Source organism: Camellia sinensis, chromosome 6, assembly GCF_055761805.1.
Source record: "Camellia sinensis isolate YWXY chromosome 6, ASM5576180v1, whole genome shotgun sequence".
Taxonomy (NCBI): Eukaryota; Viridiplantae; Streptophyta; class Magnoliopsida; order Ericales; family Theaceae; genus Camellia; species Camellia sinensis.
In genome coordinates this window covers 115,624,215-115,634,689 of record NC_138966.1, presented here as the reverse complement: position 1 = coordinate 115,634,689, position 10,475 = coordinate 115,624,215, and the positions used below count along the sequence as shown (strand labels likewise).

Here is a 10,475-nt window from a genome sequence, read left to right as displayed (position 1 = left end):
TCAAAAAAAAAAAATATACATGGGGTCTGTAAATATATATATATATATATATATATATGCATATAGAGATACATATTCGTAGGTTGATACGGAAGAGCACTTGAAGATGGATTTTGATTCAATTTACTGCGAGGTTGATAAGGAATCGAGAAAGCAAGAGCACTTGAAGAAGCATTAATCAACTGGGTTTTGGGGATTAATCAACCTCGCTGTGCACTTGAAAATATACATGGGGTCTGTAAATATATATATATATATATATGCATATAGAGATACATATTCGTAGTTGTGCATTAATCTCACCCTTTGTGTTGATTGTGCAAAGAATGCAAGAGCACTTGAAGATGGATTTTGATTCAACTGGATTTTGGGGAAAGAAAAAGAAGAGAACAGAGATAAATCTGAGTTTTTTTTTTTTTTTTTTAAATTTTATTTTATTTTATTTTATTTTTATTTCTTTAAATTACATGCCAAAACGATGTCGTTTTGGCGAGGAAGAATCTCAGCTCTTCGATTGTTCACTCTAGGAGATTACTCTAGAGAAGGCACTCTAGAGGATCCTCACGCATATTGCACACCTCTATGTTTATATATATATATATATATATATATTTATCTATTTTACTAGATTATAATTCTTCCAAAAATTATATGATGCCACTACATGTTTTAAATACATTAATTTAGACATTAATCCGTGTAAAAAATGTATTTATGACATGGGTAGGCTTTGAGGCTTGAAAGATGTGATTGCGTTGCAACAATGCTAAAGCGAAGATTTGTTTGGCTCATCTTTGAATCTTTCTTTAATCAATTTTTAATTTTTTATGATCATTTTAATTAACACTTATTTTTTATTTGTTAGAACTGGGTTTGAATTCTGTCAAAACAAAAACAAAAAATAAAAAATACAATCAATTTTACTTCTTCAATAGCATAAGAACAAAACAACAAAATTCAATAATGAATAGGTAAGCCAAAGGGTACTAAAATGCTGTAATGCTATAAAACCGAATGAATTACACATTAACTACTCACACTAGATACACACACATTGGAGCAAAGAACAAGAACGGATTTTTGTTTTTGTTTTGTTTTGTTTTTGTTTTAATTGAAAAATCGATATGAAAAACTTGTTTGCTACATATATATATATATATATATATATCTATAAACAAACATCCAACCGACAACTTTTATTAATATTTCACAAACTGTCAATGCAGAGTACACTGCACCCGATGCTAAGGATTTCACGTCTTTCTATTCCTCCATTTTGATGATGCATCGAATGCTTTCCCCTTTTAGCATGTATTCGAAGACCTTGTTGATCTCTGAGAATGGGACTTGATGAGTGATGAACTTCTCCAGTTCAAGTTCCTGCAAATTAAAAAATTTAGGCAAATAAGAGTTACACATTTCGAGCTTTCATATGCACATGGGCATAGAGATTTGCAAAGTGGGATTCAGAAACTCACTTTGTTCATGTATTTTTCAACAACAGAGGGAATGTCAGATCGGGGTTTGTAGTTTCCGAAGAAAGTGCCTTTAAGGGTCCTCTCATTTAGGAAATTCACAGGGTGTGTCTTGAACACAGCATTTTTTTGAGGGACTCCCACAAGAACAGCAACACCCCAGCCCTGCAATGGCAGGTTGTAGTGTATCAGCATTCAAAATAACATAGATACATTTTATATGTTGTAGTTTAGAGCTCCACTATGTTGTCAATGAAAAAAAAAAGTGATAATCAAAGTGGTGGAAAGTAGGGGAAACATACACCATGGACACATTCAAATGCCGAGATCATGGCCTCAGTGCTTCCAGTAAATTCAACGCTTCTGTCCACTCCACCATTGGTCATCTCAGAAATCACCTGAAGAGAAAGTCAGGAAGAAACTTAATCAAATACTTGAAAATGAAAGGGAAGATTTTACAAGTACAAATAAGAAGTGTAGAACTGTACCTCTTGAACTGGTTTGTTGTAGTCTTTGGGGTTTACAAATTCTGTCACACCAAACTTCTTCGCTGTTTACCAAAGAGACAGAATGAGAGAGAAATGTTTAATATTAGAAATTAAGTCCATTATATTTTAACTGAAATGTGGATCAAAATGATTGTGTCTTTACATTACTCTTGTATTATATGATGCCTTTATTCATATTTACTATTATTATTCAAGAAATGCTCAATGATGACAAAGTGGAGGTTACATGTAGCCTATGTTGCAAGTTTCAACCAAGAATTTAGATGCAATTGGCCCATCAAAATCAGCAAATGCCTAACGTTCTCCTGTTTATGTTTTGTCATTTTTAGTATTTTCGAAATAAAAACAATAAAAAATTCGAAAATACTCATTAGTTTTTATGTTATGGTGTGACACTTATCATATTATTAAAGTGAAGTGGATCTTTTCTCAAATTCTAAAGTTCTGTTATTACATGTCACATCAGTTAGCAACAAAAGTTTACAAATTTCGGTAGTTATTATAGTCTAACATTTATCTAAAAAAAACTGGTTTTGAAAAATATTTCGCCAAATAAAGAAAACAGAAAATAGAAACTCAACCAATTTAGAAAAGTTGTGGAAGAAACACATACTGGTGTAGAGATTTAAAGAATTTAATGGAACAAAGATGCAATCGACTAGGATAGATTATAAATGTAAGTAAGAAATTATGCAATAACACAAATATTGTAGTTAGTTTTATGAATGTAAATATAGCGATCCTGGTTTTATCCCGACCTTTATTGTATTCCGGACTCGGGTTCCGTAATTGTTTGTTATTGTCTATGTCTTGTTTCCTCCCTTTAATTCTTTAAATTTGAGTTTTAGGACTTGTTGGGCGAGTTTGGAACAGGTTGGTTGTCTATTGGTGCAAATGGTTGCTGTCTAGGTTTCGGCTTCTTTGCTCGAACGAGGCTTTTTGCGCTCGAGCGAGCGTTGGGTATTTGCTTCTTGCGCTCGAGCGAGGATTGAGAGTCCTCAAGTTTCTTTCTTAAACGCAGCTTTTGCTCGAGCGAGAACTTTTGCGCTCGAGCGAGACGTGTGTTATTTGTTCCTTCACTCGAGCGAGAACTCTTGCGCTCGAGCGTGCGTCTACGTTGGTGGCAGACCTGAAGCTTTGTATTGTGCGCTTGAATGACTCTTCTTGCGTTCGAGCGAGGCCACTTGTTGTGTCTGGTCACTCGAGCGACAACTCCTTCGCTCGAGCGAGCCTCGCATATATCAGTTCGCAGCAGCGTGATTTTATATCCGTTTTTGGTCCTTTCTTCACTCAAAACCCTAGATTGGCTGCCTCTCTCTCTTCAAATACTCCATGATTTAGGGTCTTCACACCCTACTCCCTTTGTTAAAAAGCTAGAGTTTGGCGTGGGCTTCTTTTTGATCGAAAAAAGTTCAAGTTTGGAGCATCTTCAAGTTTCTTCTTCTTCCTTTTTGAGCTTGTCCACTTGAGGTATGGATAATCTACTCTTTAATATGAGTTTTGACCTAGATGTTTGTCTTTTTGCATAAATGGTGGAGTTGGAAAACTTGGGTGAAGTTAGGGTTGGGTTTTGATTTGTGAAAGAAGGGTTTTCTATTTTGGACTCCGTATGAGTATGTGAGGTCTTGAAAATGGGGTTATTTATGTATAATGGGTGAAATTTAGTCTTGGGTGTAATATTTGGAAAAGAGGAGAAATGCCCTAGTTTGAATTAAATAAACTATTTTGTATAAATAGTGAAATCAATGTGGAAATATGAAATTGGTTTGGGAATTATGAAATTGGGGGGAAATATGATTAAATGGTGTAGTTGGATTGATAAATCACTCACCTATGGAAAACTTGATAGATTATCTGTTGTTAGATTTATTTATCTGTTTAAAAATATCTGCTTTGGGATATCGGTGGAGGATAGTTATGATTGTTGTAGAAAATGCACGAGAATTAGAAAAATTGAAACTAATCAATTGAATTATGTCATTGAATATGACGGTTTGAGTAAACCATTGAAAATGTGAATTGATGAGTTATTGTATATGACAACGTGTTTAAATACATTGTATATGTATCTTTGAATGGGAGGAGATATGGGATGTACTCCATTGTTTGAGAGGAGATAGGGGATGGACTCCATTGATAATTAAGTTGGCCGGAGTGTCCAGGGTGAAAGTCCCGAAACCTTATTTATTTATGGGTGCCGATTCCCTCGGATGTGATTCCGTAAAATGGCAAGAAATGAAGGTGTTGGATTGATGAATGCATTGAATCGTGAACTATTGAGTTGAAATCTCATTTTGATTGTTTTGATAACTATGAACTTGATGAATAGATTTACCCGAAATGGATGATTGGGAATGAATTGAGATATGGTTATGTACATTGAATGGTCATGGAAATAATATGCGTCGGTTAAGAAATAGCCCACATTTATCTGATGCTTATGTCTTAGTTATTTCTCATATATTGTGTAGCATATCTCTATTGGGTTTTGGCTCACCCTACTTGGGACACCACTTTCAAGTACTGATGACATGCCACCTCCAAGGGCATAACTTGGAAGGATTAAGGGTTGGAGGCCCCGTTTTGTTATTATTTTTGTATTTAAATATAAATTCAAGCCGAGGGCTTTATATATAAAAGAGTTAGGACTCTTCTTTTGTTGCAACCAAGTGACAACTTGGAAAGATGTAAGCTCATAGGGCACTTGTTCTGTTCTTAACATTTAGAAACTACATATAATATCTTCTATAATATAAACTCTGATGAATGAAATATAACATTTCTATTGTGTTTATGAATCTTATGAATGGTTGAGTTATATAATATTTTGAGGGCGTTACAGTAAAATTGTATCAAAAACTGCCGTAAATATAATGTTTGCTAGTCCCATTATGTGATCACCTACCTTGTTCATATCTGTTAGAATTCAAATCCATACCGATAATCCTTTAAGCACTAGACACTCTGGCCCCTTCTGCAGCCTAATCACACAAAATTACCGTCAAATATAATATTGATCAGATACATTTGGCTAACAGAGATGCTAAATAATCATATTTATAAGGCAATTAGAGGGAAAAAAAAAAAAAAAAAAAACTCACAGCTAGGCCTACAGCTCTCAATCCGAAGACAACCACAGTTGAGCCCTTTTTTGGCTTGGCAACATTCACGGTGGCACCAAATCCTACCCAAAACAAAATCAATTTGTTTATTAGAACAATATGAATTGAGTGGTCCGACAATGATCAACTGCTGCAATCAGTTATTAGAATCAATAAGCCTTCAAATCATTCATCTAAATTTTTTTGAAAGCCTTCTCATTCGAGGATCATGGTACTTTCCAAAACACAATCAATCCCTGGAAATTTTTTGATAGAAGCTTGTTGATATCTTCTTATTATAAAGCAAATTGATGGTATAAGGCAAACGCAAAAGGGATTGACATTAAGATTAGATTATCATTTTTTTTTTACCTGTGGAGATTCCACAACTAAGAACACAAACTTTGTTGAGAGGAGCGAGGGGGTTAATCTTGGTGAGACAACCAACGTGGACTACCGTGTACTCGCTGAAGGTGGATGTTCCAACAAAATGGAAAATTGGTTTGCCATTGATTGAGAACCTTGATTTTTGATCATGGATCATCACTCTCCTGTCTGTGTTGATCCTAAGGAGATCACATGTCACACCCCAAATCCGGGCATGACCGGCCGTGGCCCACAGGGACTTAGCCCAAGGCACACGTAAGCCTAAACATGAACCCAAAACCATAAAGAATAAATGTGATGATAGCCCAGAAATAAATAAATCATCACTCAATCCAGTGACATACCACAAGTGAAAAACAAGTCATAACCAACTTCCTAAAGATATATATATACTAAATGGGACACAAACCGCCCACAAAATAATACAATTCTAAATAAAACTCAACCACAATGTATGCACAAAACTCGACAAAGCAACCTAAAACAAATTAAATAAATGCCCTAAAGGTTTATGCAATTGAGTCCCCGCTACGCCATGAGTCCACTCTAAGTCCTTCTAACACCTGGAAATGGTAAACAACTAAGTCAGCTAATAGCTCAGTGAGTAGCAACATGGATAGTAAATACAGTTTTGAAAACAGGGTTCAATTCCAAAATAAGATATATATCACAGAAACTAGATTGGCATACAGTTTGGTAAATACAATATGTTTCAAAAAGAAGGTTCCATAGTTTAACACTTAAAATACTCATGTCTCGCAAGAACATGATAAATGACATTTTCCACTTAAAACAGATTATAACATGAACACCAATAATTTTCTGGGTACCAAGAAAAACAAATAATATGCCACACAGTTCTCAAGGCTATAAGCCCCGTTGGATCCAAAATCGAACTAAGAGTCCTTCTCAGGGTGGCACTTGTGCATTTTCTCAAAGACGATCCGATTGAAGGTTACCTAGATTTTTTTTAAGGTCTTTTCCTTACAATCGTTGAGCACTAGAGTCATCACAGCCCAACCCAGATCTGTTCCCTAATGGCCAGAGTCACCACACACAGTGGAATAATTTACCTGGACTAAATACACATATGGTCCCAATAATCAATACACATCAGTTTCGCAAAACATGGTAGTTCATCATTATAAACATGAGACCAAAACAAATAATTTACAGTATGCCAAGTTCACACATGTTTCATAAATAATTTGATTCCATTGATAATATAATAATTTATCAAAATAGTTTAGTTATAAAACAACAATTTAATTTTCTAACAGTTCAGGGTAGGGGAACATTTATAAAAATATGTAGCATGAAACTACTCACCTGAAAACGAAATGATACATCCTCGAATAAAGTATGAAAGTCCAACTAGTGCCCTGAACAAAATATTAAAACTACACGTCACCACTAATTCAAACATACTAAAAGGAATAATAAACTAAGTAACCCCAAACTAAAGCGCACTAACACGGCTCAACCCAACTCACCGTTACTCTTAAATATTATCTAAATTCATGTTCTTCAAGGTCTAAAATACCCAAGACATGGGTTCCGATCGAAACTTAACTAAAAATAAGTTTAAGATAAAACAGAGTTTTAAACAAGTTTTCCCAACCTATTCGCTAACTTTGAAAATTACAAAACCCATTCCACGCTATTCGAAAAATTCCAAAAACCTCCAGATATCAACTAATACATCCTAAGTTTCAAACCCAATTGGTTTCACTTGATTTGCTTATGAAAATAATTATTTACAATTAATTATATCTAAACAGGTTGTTTTCTGCAGCACTTTAAAGAAATTGACGGTTCTCTTAGTATACACGAGCAATCAACACAAGGTCAAAAATGAAAGAAACTAGACTCGTAACCGGTTCTAATGACACTAATTTGATAATTTTTGGATTCATACCCAAAGAGAACAACACTCCCGAATTTACTGTTTAAAACCAGTTTTCTGGACAGATTTGAACGCATCAATTTATATGAATTTTGACTTCCAAAAATTATGAAAAAATTCAGATATGCAATTCAATATGTAATTAATCTACTGTAAAAATTTTAGGTCAAAATTCATTCGTTTGATATCGTTTCTTGATTTCTAAAGTTTGCTGTTCTAAACAGAATTTATTTTTTTGAATTAAGAAATACTCCATTATTAAGTTACCACTTAAATTCCTATTTTCCAAAACTCAACTGGTACAGCCTTCAAACACAACACTTAACCATGCGCAGCCACTTAAGGTCCACTATAACACTTTCAACAGTGGAGAACCCATCACTAGAATTCACGAAAGGAATACCTATATCCCACGTGTTGCTAGTTCTAAAATTCCATCAACACTGCTTGTATGAGCACCAAAAAATATTAATAAAATCCCAATCAAACACCATACTATTGCACTGCTTCCTCACGACAATGCTCAATCAACGAAAATATGATCATAGATAATAATGAATCAATAAAACAGGGAAGGAAGATGGTGGAAAATGCATACCTAAAATAATGAATTCACTTAAAAATCTAATGGTGTGCCTGCTTGCCACTCTCTTCCCCTCCCTTTTTGACTAACCGCTGCTGCTAACTTGGGGTGAGCAAATAAGATTGTACGATTTGTTTTGTTTTTATATTATATTAGGCAACCTAGGGTTACATAGGTATCTACACAAAAGCCCTAAAATATTATCTTTTGTTTTAATTTATTTTCTCTCTCAATTAATTTAAATAACATACAAATATTATTGGATTAAAATATGCTTACTAATTTGGCACTTAAATTTATTTATTTTTTATTTATTTATTTTTTATATAACAAATCTTGCCTCTAAATTAAAGACTTTCACCATAAATTTATTTTAAGTTTAAAAATTAATTAAAAAATCCTCTAATAATATTTAATTTACACCTTAAAATTCACAACTAAAATATTTGAAATTGTAATATTATTATTTAATTATTTACTTAATTTTTTATTCGGGTTCTCACATCACACGTGTTGCTCTCTTCAGATTTACAATGAGCACATTCCTTGCATTCCCCTGTAAAGACTGGAAGAACGTGATCACCCGGTGCAAGATCAGTCACTTCTCCTACACTCTCCACAATCCTGCAAATCCACCAAAATCAACAAAATTCATATTTTCAATCCATAAAATTAGATAACCCATTTCATTTTAGGCTTCAAAAATTAACAAGAACAAACAATTTAATTGAAATTAAGATTTTCTTGGAAAGAAATCAACTTACCCTCTCCTGCCCCGTGGCCGAGGATTCGAGGAAAGATGGGGTTTTGGCCCTGCAAGATTGAAAAGAAAGAACCAATTTGGGTGTCACCATGGTGGCTTGAATTAATTGAAATTAATGAGGATATAGAGGATACCTTGGCTTCCCAGAAGTAAACATCAGTGTGGCAGAGAGAGGTATAGAGGATCTTCACACGAACCTCCATCTTCTGCGGTGGCGCCACCTCCACTTCTTCTATCACCAGTGGCTTCCCTGCTTCCCATGCCACAGCAGCTGCCACCCAAAAAAAAATTTGAAGAAAGACTTTGTCAACCAATCATTTTCAGAAGTAGAAACAGTATGATTTTTTGAAGAACTTGCTGAACTGTTTCTGAAAACTGTTTGCGAAAAAAAATTGATTCCAAAGTCAGTGATGATGATATTATACAAACCTTTGCAGCGAATGACTTGACCAGCTGTGTTTGACATCTTTGCTTCTTCACGGAAAATAAACTGTGACTCTAAAGCTTTTGTTGTGTTGAGAACTCTTCTCTACGCAGTTGTTTGTGTGAGATGATGGAAAGGCTCTACTCTAAATGCGTTATTTATACAAGATTGCAGAATATAAATTAATAATAGTTGCAAGATTATTTTAATGGTAATCACATGTAATTTTTTTTAAATTAAAAAAAAAAATTCACACATAATTATCACTAAAATAATCTTATAAAGTGTAACTATTCATAATTGAATAGTTGTCTTTGGTCTTGTTCTCGTGGACTTTAATAAAATATTAATCAATCATCAATTGGTAAAGTGGATACAATAGGCCATGTCAAAATCATTTCTGGATTTTTAGTAGCTGGTATTTTGGGATTAACTTTTTATATTATAATAGTTTACAAAACTATTTCCGGATTTTGGTAGTTGGTATTTTGGGACTGAACTTTTACTTTACAATATCATACAAAATCATTTCTGAATTTTGATAGTTGGTAGGTATTTTAAATTGTTGAAATAGAGTTCATAATAAGTCTTACGATTCTCAACAACGCTCCCTCTAATTCAACAATAAACTCGAAAAAACTCTACGCTTTCAGTTAGAAGAGACTACAAGGTTTGGAGTCACCAAATTAACATCTTTGTTTGAGAACACAGAACACTAATGATATAATAAGAAATCAAAAAATAAAAAATTGTAAAATAATAATAAATGCTTGGTCATCTATATAATGTTTTATATAGATTTTTTTTATTTGACATTTTTTGGAATAGCTAATATTATTTGTTTGGAAACTATGCCTTCTAATCGAAAGATATTTGAAATAGATTCAAGTATTTAAGACAAGCGGTATATTATTGACTGAAAAAAATTCAACAAAAACTATTAAATTTTATTATTTTAATTAATAAATATCAAATTGCGACGCCACATAAATTTGTTTCAATATCACTAAACAATTTTTTCAAGGTCAATGAATTCCAATAAGCCTTATCTTGTAAATAATGGTAACCTTTGAGGTGGTTTGTAAAGGAAAGCCCCATTCAGCTGGGCCCAACATAATCACAAAACCAGGTATTGTAGTATCCCGGAATGTTAGGTGGTTTCATTAGTACAAAACTGACCCCCTTAGTTTGAATTCGTTTGGTAGTGGATTAGTTTTTTAAATTTTTGATTTTTTGAAATTTTTAATTTGGAGTTAAAGAGTTTCATTTGTGATAAGTTTTTTAATTTTTTGTGACTTTTATACGAGAAAAAATAAAATGATTATGA

General features: G+C 33.5%; 1 pseudogene across 1 annotated transcript; it reads right to left on the bottom strand.

The window, feature by feature from the left end:
• Window positions 1-1,057: 1,057 nt before the first annotated feature.
• LOC114310286 (alcohol dehydrogenase-like) lies at window positions 1,058-9,395 on the bottom strand (annotated as a pseudogene). Its single transcript, XR_014333988.1, has 11 exons — window positions 9,154-9,395; window positions 8,859-8,995; window positions 8,729-8,774; window positions 8,474-8,586; window positions 5,458-5,668; window positions 5,086-5,168; window positions 4,890-4,965; window positions 1,964-2,025; window positions 1,778-1,873; window positions 1,479-1,640; window positions 1,058-1,380 (listed from the first exon to the last, which is right to left on the bottom strand). The product of XR_014333988.1 is annotated as an alcohol dehydrogenase-like (transcript).
• Between the last annotated feature and the right edge of the window lie 1,080 nt (window positions 9,396-10,475).